Below are 12,330 nucleotides of genomic sequence, written 5' to 3'. Positions count from 1 at the left end.
GTATCATGACTCCCCCCTTTGCTAAACTAGGGGTGGGCATGGCCAGTGTGTGATGCATCCGGTCCATGGGTCGTGAGTTGGACACCCCTGGCATCCTGGCATAGAGGAATATATTTTACAGCTTTTTGACAAACTCAGTACTTACATCACTCTTTGAAATAATTATTTTCTAGCAGCCAAATTTCCTCTCCAAGGCATGATGCCTGCTTTGAGTCAACTTTGATTCCTGTGAATGTCATAAGTCTCTCTTTTCAGTGCCATTGTAACGGAACAGTTCCTAAACCAATGGTTGAAAGTCGAGAACTATCTGCATTGATAACTTCAGAATTCACTTGGCTTTCTGTTATTGGTCAAGGTCAGCTAGATATTCTTAAGTGCTTTCTTTAATGTATCTCTAAAAATGAATTGGGGTAATATCCAAAATTTTAAAAAGCTTTAAAAGCCAAATGTTGGATATAGTCATTAAAAAGAAAAACTTAGGATTGGAATCAGTAGGGGTGTGCACAGATAAGTCACCCCTTATGCTAACTACCTGACAATAAGCAGACATAAAAAGAAATGCACACTATATTTCTATATAAGGTTTATTGCTATAGTCCACCCTTAGATCAAGTATAAAGTAACCTACTTTCACCCACAGCTGGCTCTTTTAATTCACTCACCCACACCAATTATAATTCACTCCTAAGAAGTACAACTCATAACGCTTTCCATTATCATTAAAGTAGCTCTCTCTCTTTTTTTTTCCAAGGGTGGCTGCTTTAAGGCACAATCAAGTTAATGTGGGTACTAAAGCAGTTGTACCTTTTTTAAAGACTCACATGGGAGCCTTTTCTTTTAGGAAGAGTAAAAAGTAGGAATTAATTACTTTTGTGCTGTAAGGTGAATTGGAACTATGTCTTTGGTGTCCTAATTGTCTGAACATTTGCTGAACATTTCCAAATCAACCCATTTCCATAGCTTATCCCTGGCCCTTTGCTTTACATTGGTTTTGTCTGCTGGTTTTCTTGGTTATATTTTACCTCCGCTCTTCTTCCAAAGATGGGCAGATGGTTAATGTGATTTTTATCACCCTAATAATCATAGTAAGCTTCAAGGCAGAGGCTGATTTTATATAGAGCCGAGGTGGTTCAGTGGTTAAAGTGCAGTACTGCAGGCTACTTCTGCTGACTGCCAGCTGACTGCAATTTGGCAGTTCAAATCTCACCAGGTTCAAGGTTGAATCAGCCTTCCATCCTTCCGAGGTGAATAAAATGAGGACCCAGATTGTTGGGGGCAATAGGCTGACTCTGTCAACTGCTTAGAGAGGGTTGTAAAGCACTATATAAATCTAAGTGCTATTGCTATATGATTTGATGAGCTATTTAACTAAGCGAAGTTAGTTAAACAGAACCTCCATCTGTTGCTTGTTGTCCTGCCCTCCATCCTCCTCCATCTGTTGCTTGATGTCTTGCCCTCAGATGCTGTGGAGAATAGCTTGACTCCTTCTTCTTTGTGACAGCCCCTTAGATATTGGAACACTGCTATAATGTCACCCCTAGTCCTTTTTGTTAGACTAGACATACGCAATTCCTGCAAGCATTCTTCATATGTTTTGTGTGCCAAAATATTAGATATATTGGTGAGGAGAAACTTTTCCTTTTGAAATCTCTATGAAAATCTCTACTATGAAAACATAGTAATTCAATAGCTGGATACAATGGCCTACTTTTCCAAGAGCAAGATAATTTGCTATGGCAAATCTAGTTGAAATGCCTATTTGCCACATTTAAACAATATTTCACCGCACATTGTATAACAGAAAACAATAGAAAAGACATATTAAAAACTGTTTACATACAGAGCAGTGCAAAATTATTTTATTGCTCAAAAATATAGTTTGGAAGCCACCCAGCTCTTTGTGATTAGTGAATTCAATGAATATAAATACATAATATCTGATAAGTGTATCTCACAATAGTGACCTATGCTAAACCTGATCTCATATCTTGTTAACCACATTATAAAGATACCACAGTAGCCATTTTTTTTTGTAGAACATGAAATAATTTTCATCTCATCCCATAATGGAGGCAACATGCATTCCAATTTAACTGTTCCATTAAATAGTATGCTTTTCCCCACTTTCCATCCTAGAATAAGTGGGATATTCAGATTTCCAAAGCAAGGATCAGGGTTAGAATTAAATCAGGCAGGTGGGCTTCACAGGCAGTTTGGAGTGGATTCTTTTCTGTATGCTCAGATTGAGATCCAGGAGTAATCCTGGGGTCAGTTTACATCCTTAGCAGCATTTCTATATCTAAGTCAATCAATCAGAATAGAACTGGAAGGGAACTTGGAAGATATTAGTCCAATCCCCTGCTCAGGCAGGACATCCTATTCCATTTCAGACGTGGTTGTCTGGTCCCTTCTTAAAAAACTCCAGTTATGAAGCACCCATAACGTCTGAAGGCAAGCTGTTCTCACTGTTGGGAAAATTTTTCCTTAATTCCAGTTTACTTCTCTTCTTGACTAGTTTCCATTCATTCTTTCTTGTCTTGCCTTCTGGTGCTTTGGAAAATAAGTTGACCCCTCTTCTTTGTGGCAGCCCCTCAAATATTGGACTGCTGTTATCATGTCACCCTTAGTCCTTCTTTTCCCTAGACTAGCTATACCCAGTTCCTACAACCATTCTTCATAAGTTTTAGTTTTCAGGCCTTTAATTTTAAAAATGTAAAAGTTTTTTGCGTATGCGCAAGATGGCGCGGCGCTGAAGACTCGGCTCCGGCATTGAGAAGCCTCTCCGACGATGGCGATGCCTGGGCCGCCCGCCTAGCTGCTTGCTGTCCCCGGCCCGGTTGGCAATCTCTCCGGCAGCTGTGGGAGAGGTCTTCGGGCTTTCTCGTACCCATGGCTGCTGAGAACAAGGCCAGGTAAGCAAGCGGTGGATTCCGGCGGCCATGTTCTTCAGGCCTGGAGGTGGGGCGATGAGTCGGCGTTTTTCTTCGGCCGTTTTTCGGCCGATTTTTTAGCCGGCTGGTCTCTGGTCTCTGGTCTGCTTCCTGGCTCTCTGGCTCTCTGGCTGTGTTTCCGGGTTTTTTGGGTTCTCTCCGCTGCAATTTTGGGTCCTCTCTGCTGCAATTTGGGCCTCTGGTCTCCTGGATGATCTTGATGACAGCGGAGATGTTACATCTACTCCAATTATTCCATCTGCCTCGTTGCCTCGGCTTTGTTGGCTTTCTCCCTGCTTCCAGAATTCGAACTTGGCGTCCTGCATATCCTCCAGCCTCTCGGAGAGGTTCAGCCCTCTGGATAGGCCTGGCCTCTTGGAGGGAGAGGTTTGGAGAGACCTGGCCCCCGGAATGGTTAGGAATTATTTCTGGCCATGTCTGGAGGTGGTTGTTGGAGGACTGCGGGGAGGCGACGGAGACGTTCCTGATCTGTTCCCGTGTAGCCAGTCTTTGACTGTTATAATATCATCTATGCCTCTCCCCAGCCTTTCGGGATCTTTATGGCCGTTGTTGGTCCTATTAGGACTTTTTTGGAGTAGGTGGGACTCTTGCTTGGGGACACAGGAAGATAGAGGAAGACACTGCCAGCGACCGGAGTACCCACCCCACCCTTGTTCCAGGATGTTTTGGACTAGGCACCGGACAGATTACCATCTAGACTGTTATTTCGTTATTTTCCATTCTATGCCCGTCCTCATACTGAACTATTATCATGTGTTATCATCCTGGCCATTCGGAGCTTCTGTATCGCCAATTTTATCTTCAGTGCTATGCATTACACTTCATGTGAACTCTTGTGCCTGCGAGGTGCCCCCGCCTCGCAGGAATGGCCCTTCACATTATCGAGGGCCGGCCTCTATGACGGGTTTTGGGACCCACAGAGGTGGCATGCGAAAAAAAAGAGCTTGTGGGGTTTTTTAGAGAGGGAATTTTTAAGTGGAGGGAGTGTAAGGTCGGGTAATGAGGTAACCCGTCGGGTGGGGGGCCAGTCCCTACATGTGCTCGCGGCGGTTCTTTATTAGGTTCAGAGGTTACGGGGGGGGATTATGTTCCTACTTGTGAGGGTGGTTTTATTGATACGGTAAGTGGGAGGGGCAGGTACGGCGGAAGTGAGGGATTATATCGATTTCCGGGAGCGCGTGCTCGATATTTGAAAGCGATCACGTGCTCTGACCCCTCAGACTTTTCCCGCTACCCGGATGGTCAGGATCCTCAGAGCTTGGGCCTTCGGTTGATGCTGTGTAATGCACGGTCCGTGGTGAACAAGGCCCCCCTCATTTGTGATCTTATACAGGGGGGCTCCGCGGACCTTATGGGCATTACAGAAATCTGGCTGGGCACAGAAGGGGGGTGCCCCTTGGGGAATTGTGCCCACCGGGTTTCTCAGCATTTCATCAACCAAGGGCCCAAGGTAGGGGTGGGGGGGTGGCGGTTGTTATAAAAGAGAGTCTAGAGCCGAGGGAGACCACTGTTCCTCAGATTGCCAGTTGTGAATCCCTCTTTGTGAAGTGGGGCCATAGAGGTCAGTTGGGCTTGTTAGTCACGTACCTGGCTCCTTGCTGCGTGACAACAGCCCTGCCCGAGTTGCTGGAGGTGCTTGCTGGGTTGGCGGTTGAGACCCCTAAACTTATGGTCATGGGGGACTTTAACCTGCCTTCTACCGGCATGTCATCAACGTTGGCTCGGGAGTTCATGGCCTCCATGACGGCCATGGACCTGACACAAGTAGTGGATGGCCCTACCCACATTGGGGGAGGCACACTGGATTCGATTTTCATCTCTGGACAGTGGATGAGTGATCTGGTTCTAGGAGATGTAGTTACTGAGCCGTTGTCATGGTCAGATCACTCTCTCCTTCGTCTGGACTTTCAGACCGCCACCCAACACCGCAGGGAGATGGGACCAATATGGTGGTTCCGTCCCAGGCGCCTGATGGACCCAGAGAGGTTCCTGACGGAGCTTGGGCCATTTCCTGAGGATCTTGCCCATGGCACGGCTGAAGAACTAGTCGCGGCTTGGGAACTGGCCGTGGCCGGGGCTTTAGACCATGTCGTGCCTTTGCGGCCTCTGACCCGGCGTAGGTCTCAACCAGCTCCTTGGTTCTCTGAGGAGCTGAGGGAGATGAAACGCCGGAGAAGATGCCTAGAGAGTGTCTGGAGATCCAGCCGTTCGGAAGCTGATCGGACATTAGTTAGGTCTTTTAGTAGGACCTACCTAGTGGCACTGAGAGAAGCGAGGCGTTCTTACGTCTCCTCCCTCATTGCGTTGGCAGATAACTGCCCGGCCGCCCTGTTTCGGGTGACCCGCTCCCTACTTCAACAGAGGGTGCGGGATGACCCGTTACAAGGGCGTGCCGAGGAGTTTAGTGGTTATTTATACGATAAAATCGCTCAGCTTCGGGATGGTTTGGATCAAAATTGGGTGGATCCAAGTGAGATGTCAGAGACCCATCTTGTCGAGACTGTTTGGGATGGATTTGATCCTGTGGCTCAAATAATCCTGTGGATTATAAATGCTTCTTTGATGGAGGGGGTCGTCCCTGCCACCTTGAAAGAGGCGGTGGTGAGACCCCTCTTCAAGAAGCCTTCCCTGGATCCGGCTGTTTTAGGAAATTATCGTCCAGTCTCCAACCTTCGCTTTGTGGTGAAGGTTGTAGAGAGTGTGGTGGCATGTCAATTACCCCGGTATCTGGAGGAAACTGTCTATCTGGACCCATTCCAGTCCAGCTTTCGGCCCGGTTATAGCACGGAGACGGCTTTGGTCGCATTGGTTGATGATCTCTGGAGGGCCAGGGATAGGGGTTTTTCCTCTGCCCTGGTCCTATTAGACCTCTCAGCGGCTTTTGATACCATCGACCATGGTATCCTGCTGCACCGGTTGGAGGGATTGGGAGTGGGAGGCACCGTCTATCGGTGGTTCTCCTCCTATCTCTCCGATCGGTTGCAGACGGTGTTGATGGGTGGGTTTAGTTTTTAAAAATTAGTTTTAAATGGGGTTTTGTACTATTTTAATCGATATTTTTAAATTTGGCCTAATGTAATAAGTTTTTTAAAATGTTGTTTTAACTTGTATTTATTCTTATGTTTTTTATGTTTTTATAAGGCTGTAAACTGCCCTGAGTCCTTCGGGAGATAAGGCGGTATAAAAATTTGAATAATAAATAAATAATAAATAAATAATAAATTGTTTTAGTTGCTCTTCTCTGCACTTTTCCCAAAGTCTCAACATCTTTTTTGTAATGGGATGACCAAAACTGGATGCAGTATTCCAGGTATGGTCTTATATAATTAAACACGTGTGGTCTTCTATAGCGAAATGAGTGTATTGATATCAGGTTGATAGTCAAAGTGATTTTGGGTTGGAAATCATGACCTCTGGTCAAAGCACAAATAATTAAGCCATAGATGAGGATTTATGCCTTGAGATGGAAGTCAAGTGGGAATAAAACTGTGCATCAGGAGGCAACCATACAAGTCTTTTCTCTGCTCTGAAGTGAGAAATCTTATTAATCAATGAACAATTCAAATGGCAGCAGCTATCAGGACTGAACAAAAAGAGATACAACAGATTTATATTCAGGGCACGAAGGACCTTTCAGCAGGTATTTCTTTATATAGAAAGAAGAAAGGCGATCCCATAGAAAAAGGCATAATACATTTTGTAAAATATTGATGGACACTGAAAATCTCATTAGAGGCTAGCAAAACCTTATCAAAAACCAGAAGGGGTGGGTGGGTTCTATGATACAGACATAATAACAGCGATTGGCAATTCACATCCCTGGGGAAAAGAGGTCACATTTTAAGTCTAATGCTGACACAAAGAGCCTGCCCATAGACTTGTGAAAACTGATAAAGATGATGAGCAGTTATAAGAGATACAGAGTCTTCTGTATGTACTTCAATAAGTCGTATTAAGTTTATGATCCATCAAATCAAATACACCCTACCAGCACTTCTGGGCAATCAAAAATAACAAGTCAAGGGCTGGCCAATGTTTTAGGTAGCAAATTGGCTTGTACAATGGAAAGGAATCATGGAGAGACAAGCACAAAATTTAGGTACATGGCTTCTGTAATAAAGTATTCTGGAGGTTGGCACTTGCACAAAAGAAAAAGACAAGTTTTATTTAGGAAATCAAGTGAATCAAATGTCTGAGTTAATTACATCTCTCTCCTCAGTTACAAGACTATAGTCTGCTCTCCATTATTCTACAATCTGTGTCTATCCATCTGTCTGTCTGTCTGTCTGTCTGTCTGTCTGTCTGTCTGTCTGTCTGTCTATCTATCTATCTATCTATCTATCTATCTATCTATCTATCTATCTATCATAACGTTTAGGAACCACCCAACTCCTTCTCCACTTATGGTGGATGAGTGAATCAAGAAAATATCTGCATTTCACAGGCCAGACATGGAAGGAAGGAAGGAAGGAAGGAAGGAAGGAAGGAAGGAAGGAAGGAAGGAAGGAAGGAAGGAAGGAAGGAAGGAAGGAAGGTCCTGACAATATCAGTCTAACCAATAGCAGGCACATGTTCACACATGAAGAAAGTCTTTAGCCAAGCAAAGGAAAGGAAAGTGCTGAGGTCTTCTGCTAACTTTCTCTATTGCAGAGGTGGGTTTCAGCAGGTTCTGACCAGTTCTGGAGAACCAGTAGTGGAAATTTTGAGTAGTTCGGAGAACCGGTAATAAAAATGCTGACTGGCCCTGCCCCCATCTATTCTCTGCCTCCCAAGTCCCAGCTGATCAGGAGGAAATGGGGATTTTGCAGTATCCTTCCCCACCAAGCCACGCCCACCAAGTAATGCTACAGCCACCAATGCACACCCACAGAACCGGTAGTAAAAAAAATTGAAACCCACCACTGCTCTACTGTTATTGTCCAGGCTTATAAGTGCAGAAAGTTAGTGCATGTCAAGTTGGATTCCAGCATAATATGCCTTTGGGATTTAGTATGACTGAGGTTAAGACTAGTTATTTGTGGATGGTTTTTTAACATAACATAACATAACAACAGAATTGGAAGGGACCTTGGAGGCCTTCTAGTCCAACCCCCTGCCCAGGCAGGAAACCCTACACCATCTCAGTCAGATGGTTATCCAACATTTTCTTAAAAATTTCCAGTGTTGGAGCATTTACAACTTCTGCAGGCAAGTCATTCCACTTATTAATTGTTCTAACTGTCAGGAAATTTCTCCTTAGTTCTAAGTTGCTTCTTTCTTTGATCAGTTTCCACCCATTGCTTCTTGTTCTACCCTCAGGTGCTTTGGAGAACAGCCCGACTCCCTCTTCTTTGTGGCAGCCCCTGAGATATTGGAACACAGCTATCATGTCTCTCCTAGTCCTTCTTTTTGTTAAACTAGACATACCGAGTTACTGCAACCGTTCTTCATATGTTTTAGTCCCCAGTCCCCTAATCATCTTTGTTGCTCTTCTCTGCACTCTTTCTAGAGTCTCAACATCTTTTTTACATCGTGGCGACCAAAACTGGATGCAATATTCCAAGTGTGGCCTTACCTTACCGTTTTTATTAGGGTTGTGATGGTTCTTTCTTTTTGTTCTAATTTCTTTGTTGTAGACTCCACAAAGACTTGTGTTGGTGCAATATATACAGTAAATATGATCAATTCACTCTGCCCATCATCACATGTTCCAATATTTGCACAATAACTCAAATTCTAAGAAGACACTTAAAGTCTTCATTCTATCATGCTGGATGTCTAGACTTATATCTGAACCTGATCTGAATACGATTCTAGCATACCTTTCTTTATTGTACTTGACAGTCGCTCTCTACCCACACACACTATCTGCAGGAAGCAGAATACTAGAATTTCAACTACGAGAGCTGAATGGGAAGTTATCTTTGATGCTTAATTTCCATGTCATACTGATGAGCCAATGTTTTGTCAGCTGTCATGATGCTTTGAGGAAATTCCTCACTTTTGTTCATGTAGCAGGACAATAACTACTGGCAAATTTCAATTCTTAAAGTTTTCATTGCAGCCTTTAGCCTGTGAGGAACCCATCTTGCACAAATCTTCTGATATCGAAGTACGGTCACTAATGTTGCCTCAGTTGTTAAGTGAATCATCATAGTTGATAATTTAGTAATTGTTAAGTGAACCTGTCTTGCCCATTGACTTTGTTGGTTAGGAAGGTCACAAAAGGGGGTCACGTGACCTTGAGACACAGCGAAAGTCATAAAGATGAACCAGTTGCCAAGCATCTGAATTTTGAATCACATGATCATGGGGGTGCTGCAAAGATCAGTAACTGTGAGAAATGGTCATCGGTCACTTTTTTCAGTGCTGTTGTAACTATGAACAGTCTCTAAATGAACTGTTGTAAGTCAAGGACTATCTGTAGACTGACTTACCTCTTTCATCTATTTTTTTCAGAGACCTGTCTTACAAGCATTTGATTACCTATCACTCTCAATTGACTCAGCTCTTCCCCATTAGTCAGCTTTTAGTAGGTTAATATCTATTGGGCCCCACAGATCACAGCTTCTTCCATCTTCTCAACCATTTGGCAATTGGAAATAAAAGCAGATGCCTGAGAAGACCTGCAAGTTCTTTACGGCACGGATCCAGGATATCTTGCTCCAATGGGGCTGGGTTGGCCCACACATTCTGGCAGGAGAGACCCCCTTCTCAAGCCCGTGGGTTTTTTTAGTCTGTATTTAATTCCTCCATAATTTTAACTGTTTCTATATAATTTTCAAAGTGTTGAATTTATATTTTACTGATGAAGAAATAAAGGGAGACTAGTATAGATCTATTTCAAGCTATTTAGCTCTCGTCAGCTAGCTAAATAGTTTGAAATAGATCTATGCTAATCTCCCTTTATTTCTTTGTTGGTAAAATATAAATTCAACACGTAAATAGTTTGTCATGAAAGAGGCTGCCTGCAAAGGCTCCTGGATTGGGGCTGAAAGGCGAAAGTGGAAGCAGTATGCTCCATCCATAGTTGGATAGACCAAGTTGCCCTGATAGACCAGTCTCACTGGGAAAAAACAACAACTTTTCATAGTGTTATTTTTAAATACTTATAAGCTGCCTGTCAACCCTGCAAGCTGTGCCTTATAGTGGATAGGCAAGGAAAACCTCCGCTCTGTAACCCAAAGTACAATGGAATTCATTTCACAAAACAACCACAAAAGGTCAAAGCTCCTTAATCATTAAGTTTATTTGATTCTGAAGCTGCCACTCGTCAGTTTCAAATTGAAATGAATGCAAAGTGCTACCTCATGCATCACAAGAATCACTTTCGTTTAAACTGATGTGAAGAGTACAACCTAATTATTAATTACACTTCCCCATGTAGTAATTTTTGTTAGGTAAAGTAACTTAATGATGTTTGATTGTAATGGTTGACCATTGAATGTTCACTAAGAAGTGGGAAAATGACAATACCTTCATACAAATAATCTTTTCTTTTACTAATTTAAGCTACTATAGGTAGTCCTTGACTTACAACCACAGTTAGAACCATAATTTCTCTGGCTAAGCAAAACGATTGTTAAGTGACTCGCATCTGATTTTACAACCTCTTTTGCCACAGTTGTTAAGTGCTGCCATTGTTAAGTGAATCATATGGTTGTTAAGCAAACCCGACTCTCTCCTTTGACTTTACTTGTTGGAAACCAGCTAGCAAAGTCACAGATGGTGATCAAATGACTCCGCTATACTGCAACCATCGTACATATCTGCTGGTTGCCAAATGCTTGAATATTGATCATGTAACTGTGGGGAAGCTGCGACTATCATAAGCTGGGGTGGAATTCAGCTGGTTCGGACCGGTTCGGGCAAACTGGTAGCTCCAACGATCAGCTGAGAGTGAACCGGTTCACTCCGATGATCAGCTGGGCCCACCCGCCCCTGCACTATACCAACCTTGCACTATACCGACCCATATTCCTTTGTTTGAAGCCCAGCTGATAGGCGTGGCAGAGTGGATTGCCGTGTCTCAGCTGTTTCACTCACCGGGGCTGCAGTAGAAGGTAAGTTTTAGAGCTGTTTTCAAATGCACTGCGCACACGTGGAGTGTGTGTTTGGTGTGAAGCATGTGCTCAGCAAACCAGTGGTTACACTAGTTGAATTCCACCACCACATCATAATACATTTTCCCCTGCAAATGATGCATTCTCTATGATGTAATGTTGGCAAAAAGAGATATGAAATCTATAACAGTGCACAGAGATTTTTTTTAATTGCTTGTTATGCCTGCAGGTATATGCATTCTGATGTTTTCATGTTATATATATAATTACAATTTAATATAGACTCTTTTTCTCTTTCTTTATTTGTATACGTACACACATACATACAGTACATACATACCTCCATGTATAAAACTAGGAAGACCCGCCACAGGAGAGTGGTTGGCAATTTGTTTCCTAGGAGAAAAAGTTAGGAGGGTACAGCAGTAGAGGAATTGTCCAATTGGAGAATAACAGAGTTGGAAGGGACCTAGGCGGTCTTCTAGTCCAGACTCTTGCACAAGCAGAAGGCACTCTACCATTTCAGACAAAAGGTTGTCCAGTCTCTTCCTTAAAACCTGCAGTGTTGGAGCACCCACAACTTCTGGGGTCAATTCGCTCCAATTGTTTGAAAATATCAGGAAATTTCTCCTTAGTTCTAAGTTGCTTTCCTCCTTGAATAGTTCTCTCTTTGATTAGTTTCTCTCCAGCCATTGCTTCTTGTCCTTTCCTCAGGTGCTTTGGAGAATAGGTTGACCCCCTCTTCTCTGGGGCAGCCCTTCAAATATTGGAACACTGCTATCACGTTACCCCTTGTCCTTGTTTTTATTAGACTAGACATACTCCATTCTGGCAACTGTTCTTCATATATTTTAACTATATGATTACCTTGAAAAGTTATTGCAAAATTGTCTCAGTCCAGACAGGATTTTCTTAAGCCATTTTAGAGCCAATCTGGCATGATCACAGGGTATCAGAAGCTGAGATGGACAGTAGAGACATGTCCTTAATTTTATTGCGGAGGTTATTCCTACAGACACCTCACTGGAATTCAGGAATTTTAAACAATTAGAGACAGTTTTCTTACATCTCTTTCCTGGCCACAGTTGTTGAAGTGGGTGATAATTAATGAACTCCAGGCACTGTGAATGAAATCAGTTTGCTAGGTTCATTTTAATCCCATTTCATACTTAGTTTTGATGAAGTGCCAAGAAGATGAAGAATATGACCCTTTTGCTATTTGGCACAACTTTTGATTTCATGAACATGATATCTTTATCATAAACATAAACATCTATCTTTTTGGATAGATTGTCGAGTTGGTGTTGTATTGCTATTTTTTGGATCACTGATTTTGG

This window comes from Ahaetulla prasina, chromosome 1 (genome assembly GCF_028640845.1).
Source record: "Ahaetulla prasina isolate Xishuangbanna chromosome 1, ASM2864084v1, whole genome shotgun sequence".
In the NCBI taxonomy this organism is placed as follows: domain Eukaryota; kingdom Metazoa; phylum Chordata; class Lepidosauria; order Squamata; family Colubridae; genus Ahaetulla; species Ahaetulla prasina.
The sequence above is the reverse complement of the archived record's forward strand: the minus strand, read 5'-3'. Positions refer to the sequence as shown.